Genomic DNA, 8573 nt, shown 5'->3' with positions numbered 1-8573 from the left:
CTTCAGAACCTGTGGATAAAGAGGAAATTTAAAGAACTTCCACAGAGATAGAACTCAAGTCATATATCACATCGACAATCAGAATGATTTTGAACTTCTTAATAACAACACTGGAAGCCAAGGAACAGTCCTGAAGTACTGGAACACCCAAACACTGCTATCGGATTGACCACAGCAGTGACTACACATTCTTATGTTGGCTTTTGTTTCTTGCTTTCTGTTTTTGGCTTCCCTGGTCCCCCATTTTCCTCCCAGGATTCATCTCCTGGACTAACTACAACCAAATGTTTGTCTCATGCTTCACTTTTAGCGCCCAGGTTAATGGAGTACATTTATTGACTGGGAACTCTGTGACCCTGTTAAAAGCAAGTACTACATTTCTATAATTCTGTAAAATTTCTTTAATGATTTGTTTGAAGTTTTCCTACACTATTTACTCTTTCTAAAATTTATTTTATTGGAGCTGGACACATCCTTTATTATTATTTTTCAGTCTATTTCCTCCAAGTTGTCTCCCTTGTCTTCTTTTGCCCTTATTTTTAAATTGATTTTTTGGCAATTATAGATTCACCTGAAATTGTAATAGACAATACAGAGAAACCCCATATACCTTTTGCCCAGTTCCTCCAATGATAGCATCTTACAAAACTATATTACAACATCACAACCAGGTTATTGATGGTGATACAGTCAAAATGCAGAATATTACCATCACCGCCAGGACCCTTCATGTTACCCACTTGTAGCCCACCCAATTCTCTCCCACTTGTAATCCCTCATCAGTCACTGGAAACCACTAATGAATTTCCTGTCTCTATGATTTTGTCATTTCAAGAATGTGATGTAAATATAATTTTACAATACATAACCTTGGCTATTTTCACTAGGCTTGACACTTCAGAGATTCATTCAAGCCATAGCCTGAATCAAAAGTTATCTTTTTCATGGCATTTTTTTAAAACATTCACCTATTGAAGCACATCTATATTATTTAGTTTGGGGCTACTGTGAATAAAGTTACTAGAAACATAGATGCTTTTCTTTTTTTGAAGATAAGTTTCCATTCCTCTAGGATAAAGGCCAAGAATGAAATTACTGGGTCATGTTAGTTACATGTTTAGTTTTTAAGAAACAGGCGAACTGTTTTCTATAGTAGCATTACACTCCAAACTGCAATGGAACATGATATGGCGTCTCCACATCTTCATCAGCATTTGGAGTTGTCACCATGTTTTAATTCAGCCATTATTCTCCTCCTCCTCCTCCTTCTTCCTCCTCCTCCTCCTCCTCCTCCTCCTCCTCCTCCTCCTCTTCTTCTTCTTCTTCTTCTTCTTCTTCTTCTTCTTCTTCTGATTTTATCTATTTGAGAAAGAGAGAGAGAGCGACAGAGAGAGAGAGAGAGAATGAGTGGGGGGGGGGGAGATGCTGAGGGAAGAGGAGAAATAGACTCCCCACTGAGCAGGGAGCCTGAAACTAACTTTATGTGTGTAAAATTTCATACAATATTCTTCATTATTGTTTTAATATTTTTCAGGGTCTGTAGTACTCTTAGTTTAATTCCTGATAGTGGTTATTTGTGTTTTCTCCATTGTCAGTTTTGCTAGCAAATTATCAATTTTATTATACATTTTAAAGAACTATCTGCTTCATTGATTTTTCCTTATTTTTCTCTTATCTTAATTATTTCCATTATGTACACATTGGACTTATTTGGTTATTTTTTAGGTTCTTGAAGTGTGAGCTTAGATTATTGATATGACACTGTTCCTCTTTTCTAATGTATGCATTTATTATTTTTTCTTTACTCTTAGCAATATTTTGATAATGTTATATTATCTAATGTTCTATTATCTTTTAATTCAAAGGATTGCTTTACTTTCCTTGAGACTCCTTCTTGACCCATGCATTATTTAGAAATGTGTTGTTTATTTTCTAAGTGTTTGAAGATGTTTTGCTTATTGACTTCTAGTCTACACAATTGTGAACAGAGAAAATATTCTGTGTTGCTTCAATTATTTTGAATTTGTTAGGATTTTTTATAGTCTGGAACATGGTCTATCTAAAATATGTTCTATGGGCACTGAAGAGAATGTATCTTCTATCATTGTTGGGTGAGTATTCTATAAATGTTGGTTAGATCATGCTGGCTTATGATGTCTTCTAAATCCATGCTGATTTTCTGTCAAGTTATGTCAGTTGAATTATTTTTTTAAATGTTTTTAATGGGTACCTGGGTGGCTCAGTCTGTTAAGCATCTGCCTCAACTCAGGTCATGATCACAGGATCCTGGGAATGAACTCCAAGTCAGGATCCCTGCTTAGTGAGGAGTCTGCTTCTCCCTCCCAGTCTGCTCCCTCACCATATCTCTGCTTGTGTGCACTCTCTCTCTTTCTCTATGTCTCAAATAAGCAAAACTAAAATCTTTAAAAAGAAGAAAAAAAAAAGAAGAAAGAAAGAAAGAAAGAAAGAAAGAAAGAAAGAAAGAATTAGAAAAGAAAGAAAGAAAAGAAAAGAAAAGAAAAGAAAAGAAAAGAAAAGAAAAGAAAAGAAAAGAAAAGAAAAGAGAAAAAGAAAAAGAAAGGGGAATGCCTGGGTGGCTCAGCGGTTGACCTTCTGCTTTCAGCTCAGGGCGTGATCCTGGAGTTCTGGGATGGAGTCCCACATGGGGCTCCCCTACAGGGAGTGTGCTTCTCCCTCTGCCTGTGTCTCTGCCTCTCTCTCTCTCTCTCTCTCTCTCTCATGAATAAATAAATAAACTTAAAAAAAAAAAAAGAGTTTTCAGCCCCACCCTCTTTCCCCTCTCCTTCTAGAATTAAGTGGTACAAATTTTCAATCTTTTGTTATATTCCCACATGTCACTCAGACTCTCCTTTGTGGAGGCATTAGGGTGAATTATTTTCTATTTTTTTTCTCTTCTACCTCACTAATTATTTTCTTTCTCCTTTCCATTCTGTTGTTGAGCCCTTCCATTGATTTTTTTTTTTTTAATGCAGCTATTACACTTTTTCATTGCAAAAATTACCATTTGGTTCTTTGCCAAAATTTTCTATTTCTTTACTGAGCTTTTCCACTTTTTCATTTTTCTCAAGTGTTTGTAATTATCATTTGAAGCAATTTTATGGTAAGCGTTTAAAAATGTTTATTGAATATTTCTAATATTTCTGCCCTCTTAATATTAGCACTCACTAACTGCCACTTTTTGTTAACTTTGGGATCTTTCTAGTTCTTGATATGATGTATGACTATTGATACTTGGATATTGCATGTATTATTTTATGATATTTTTGGATCTTACTTAAACCTTTGCTTTAACTAGTTGTTTCTAAAACCACAACTGTAGAGAAAAGAAAGGTGTCAAGTCCTTACATGACATAGGGATACAAGTCTAGGTTCTTCACTTGGCCACTGAGAGGGTGGAGTTATGGGAGGTGGGGATTTCAATTTAGCACAATTTATCAAAATAAATTGGATGAAGTTAGACCAGTACTTAGAAGGAAGTGTATGACTAATACTATAAATCAAACTAACATTCAGCCTTCCACCTTAAAAAATTAGAAAAGAGGGGGATCCCTGGGTCGCGCAGGGGTTTAGAGCCTGCCTTTGGCCAGGGCGCGATCCTGGAGACCCGGGATCGGATCCCACGTCGGGCTCCCGGTGCATGGAGCCTGCTTCTCCCTCTGCCTGTGTCTCTGCCTCTCTCTCTCTCTCTGTGTGTGACTATCATAAATACATTTAAAAAAAAAATAGAAAAGAGGGCAGCCCGGATGGCTCAGCAGTTTAGCGCTGTCTTCAGCCCAGGGCCTGAAACTGGGGACCTGGGATTTCAGCTCTCTCCTGTGCTTCCACTGATACCTCCTGTCTGAGATAAGTAGGAGTGCCTTCTTACTATTTTCCAGAGAGATAGGATAAAATACTGATTCTCCACTAGGCCTCCTTTGAGACCATCCTCTGATAATTGCAATATGGAGGTAGAAGTATGTTTCTCCCATGATTCTATTTGGCCCCATCTTTAGGAATGGGGTTCCTCATCATTGCCTTATAGAGATGCAAGTTCTGGATCCCTTCTTGATCTTCTTTGATATCACTCTGGCTGGGAAGTCAGAGCACCTTGTTACAGTTTGTTATGAGTGAAACCAGGTTTCCCACTTGGTCTTTGCTAACATGAATGGTAGTAGGGCCATAGGTATTCTGTGGAATTTGGCTGAAGCAGAGCAGTACTTGTCTATTAGTTTACTATCTCATTAGACTCCTTTTTCCTGGTCTTCCGGCTTTTGTTGGATTTTTATTTATCTGCACACATTAGAATATCCAGATTTATGGTTCCTTCAACATTTACCTTGGGGTAAAGGAGACAAAAAGAAAGTCTAGGAAATTCAGCACCATGTTGTATTTCAGCTTCCAAAGTCCTTAGCTAGTTTGCCTTTTCTCCATCTTTCAGAACTGCTTTTTGGTTTTATTTTGTTTTTAATATACATAAGGTCCCAAGAATTAGTTGTATTTACTTGGAGAAATAGAGAAATATATGCCTTTCTCCATCTTCATGGAAGCAGAAATTATTATTTTCTTGTTTTTGCTCCACTTGGAAGATTTCAGTTCCTGCTACTAGATTTTTTAAGGTCCAAGAACTCTTATTACCATGAATATTCCATATTTACAATGCACTGTTTCTGTTACATAAGTGCAATGTATCTTTCTTATATCAAAGGGCAATTTTGTTTTAGATTTTTATCTTTGTGCTTTATTTCTTAAAAAAAGTTTTTAATGATTGTTTAGTTTTCACCTTTTAAATTAAAGGCATTTACTGGGTATCTGGTGATTCCAAAGTTTCTCTTCATCTTTAAGACTAAGACAATTGAACCACATTTATTTAAGAGTTTAGGATTATCAAAGGATAAATCAAAAGCCAAAAGCATAAAAACCCAAAACATTATAAAATGTATCTGATATGCGTGTGTGCCTTACCCCAATTATGTGGCAGAACTATTAGTATAACAAGTTAGGATTTTGAATCAACAAAAATATTCAAATGGCCAATATGATCATGAAAAGCTGCTCAACTTCATTAGCAGTCTAAAAACACAAATTAAAGGGCATTACCAGCACCTATATTTTGTCATAGCTAAAATCAAATAGTCTGACAATATTAAATGTTAGTGATGATGTAGGCAGAGTAATTCTTACATATTTGAGTTGAAAGTGTAAATTGGTGTAATCCACTTCAGTCTACTCTTTGATAGGAGCTACTAAAGTTGGATAAGAACACTTGCTTTTACCTAGATTTGGTAAAGGTGAACTTACACACACCATATGGTATAGAAAATAAACATATGCATCATATATGTATGTATCTATATATGTGTGTATAACTATACATATAAATATCAGAAATGTGTGATTCACTGAAAGACATCTGTGAGTATGTTCATAATACCATTGTTAATTATACTTTGTATCAAATCCTTCAAATAGTCCCAATATCCATTGAGTCAAACAGAAAAATTATATTGCTCTCAGACATAGAATAATATATGATAATAAAATTCATTATTGCTATACATGAGTATGATATTGTGATACTCAATTAGATAAATGTAAATATGTATTGAATGCAGGAGTGTAGACACTAAGTAAACATATGTAATGAATCCATTTAAATAAAGTTTATGACAGCCTAATTAATCCACAGTGTTAGAATTAGTTAGTGCTTACCTTTCAAAAGGGGTGAAGAGTCAGTGAGTGGAAGGGTACAAATAAGATGCTCTTTATGCTCTAAATCTTGATCTACATGGTTATTCACATGAGCATGGTTACTTTAGACTATTTATTGAGTTACACATTTATAATTTATATATTTGCCTACATGAGCATTTTACTTGGGGAAAAACCTCTAAAATCACTGCAATTAATGGCAAGGTTTCACTATAGCAATGGAAAAACCAGTTGTATGAGATTGCTTGCCCATGCCCTAGAGAACATGATTTTGCCTAGTTTTATAGTTAACTTTTTTTCTGTCAACATTATTATCTTACTTTTTCCATTTTTCATCATTGGTATCATTTTTAAAATAATCTACTAATACAGAAGTTATGACTGCCAGATAACAAAAAGCTCATCCCACTGAATTTGAAATTTAGATAAATAATGAAGTTTTTAAAAAAATATTTGCATGCTCAATACACTTCATGTGAGACATTTATCCTAAAATATATTTATCTACCTAAATTTCAAGTTTGTGTCTGTTTTTTGTTGTTGTTGTTTTTGTTTTTGTTTTTCCAAATTTGGCAATCCTAACTGAAGTAGTTCTACTCAAGGCAAAATGAAGATTGGATAAAAAATGATTCACAGAAGGAAAAGCAGAGTCCCTAGAGGGAGCCTGATGTGGGACTCTCTCCACCAACCAGGGATCACGTCCTGAGCCAAAGACAGACAGTCAACCACTGAGCCACCCAGGCATCCCAATATTTCTAATTTCTTGGTGGTGTGCTAAGGGATTAAAATAAATGTATTTTTGGTATATATGAGAAAACAAATACGAGCACTATCATTAATTATTTTCCATAGTCTTATGAAAGCTAAATTTAATGGTGTAATATCTCTACCATTATCAAACAAAAGAATTGTTTAATAATTCCAAAGATAGCAAATAATGACTCTGCATATATATTACATCAGACACTCCTATGCTTTAAAAATAAATAAATAACTCATCACTTTCATTTCTGAGTTACAGAGTTTTAAAGTTGTTTTCTACAACTACAGTTCATTTATATTGTAGCTAATGATTTAGAGTAAGCAGTGCTTATTGGCATTGATCACTGGGTAACTAATGAGGAAACATCACAGCAAAAGCAACTGCTTATCTGAACTTAAATAATTGAACTGCTGATTTTATAAATGGTGAAGAAGTCTAAAAACTTCAAGTTGTTTAGGTGGCTGTTTTTAGTAAGAACATTAAAATCTCAATATTTATAAAAGTCCCTAAAGCTCACAAACGTATTTGAATAGAGGTAAAGTTAACAACAAAAATAAATGTGAGCAGTGAAGTGGGCCAGTCTATGAGAGGCTGAGGCCTGGAATCTATTCCAAGATAATAGCAATGCTGGATGAGAAAAAGAACAAGGATCAAATGAGGGCTATGAGCTATAGGATTTTATTCTGGGAAATTCATAGTAGAGAGCACATCGGGAACTTGAGATTCTCAGTCATGAGAGTAGGTTTCTAAGGTGAAATTCAAATCCCAAACTTTGTAGGAAAGACAAGGCAAGGAAACAGACGTTCTGGTAGGAAAACATACTTTAGAAGAAAATAGGGAGCCTATCATTGACAAAGCTGCTAGAAAATTAAAAAGAAATAAAATAAATCCTTTCATCAGGTAGGTTTTCTCTATAGAAAGGGCACAGCTTTGTAAGTTATTAATGATAAATAAAACTCCACAAACTATGATTAGGTGATATAGGATATTTAGTAAGTCAAGAATCAAGTAACTTAACTCATATATCACCAGTGCAGTTCTTATAAGCAATGTGTAAATGGAAGATGTTTTCCTCTTTATTTAACTTAATATACATTTTCTCAGAAAGAGTGGATAAATATTCCTAATATAATGCTACAATTATGATCTATGATACAGTGTTTATAATATAATATGCAAAACCACACAGAGTCTAGGGAGTACTCCTTATCAACCACATTAATATTCTGAAGTAAAGCACACAAAAATTCACAATAAATGGGATAAATAACTATATATCATTTGATGTCAGTTTTCCTGCCCAATGAGTTTTGGCACCAAAATTAAGGAGGATATATTCAATTCTCAGTGCTTTTATTGTATAAGTGATATGGACCTGTCTATTCTTTACTAAATAATAGTCATTGGGTTATATTTTCTCTCTTGGGTGCAATTCTTCCTATATTAAATGAAATATTATTTTTAGAGAAATATGATGTTCAGATTTGTAAAGGAAGCCAAACTCACACAGCAAGTAAGAAATAGAGACATGAGTTATCCTCAGGATTTAGGTATCATTGGATCCCTCAGAACTTCCCTCTTAAGCTACAAGGTGTCGTCCTCAATGTCCCAGGATGGCTAGTTCTTTCCACTTTCTCCACTAGAGGGAAAGTTACATGTTCTGAATGTAATATTATGTACCTGCCCCCCTTCTTCACTATATCCAATTACTTAGTTCCAAATAATTGTGCTTTCAGTGAGCTCTTATAAAGAAATTATTTATTTATTTAAGAATTTATTGCACATGTGTAGTTCACTGTCAATACTTATCAAAAATAATTGATTTTTTAAAAAGCTACCTTAAAGAATACAATAAAATTTATTAGTATACGTTTTGGCAGAGATTCACTCAGTTCTCTGAAATGCAACATAATTAGAGAAAGATAATGAAAACAGATAATTTTAAAGATGAGATAATTTGGCTTTCAAAATTCAGTTTTTATATACCAAAGACCTTGTTGGGGTCATTTCTCATTTTGTGTTCTTTATACATTCACGAGCTATAGAATTATATACATTTCACATCACACAGTTGTCTAGACCTAGTTGATTCTACAATGTT

This window comes from Canis aureus, chromosome 7 (assembly GCF_053574225.1).
Source record: "Canis aureus isolate CA01 chromosome 7, VMU_Caureus_v.1.0, whole genome shotgun sequence".
Lineage (NCBI taxonomy): Eukaryota > Metazoa > Chordata > Mammalia > Carnivora > Canidae > Canis > Canis aureus.
The sequence above is the reverse complement of the archived record's forward strand: the minus strand, read 5'-3'. Positions refer to the sequence as shown.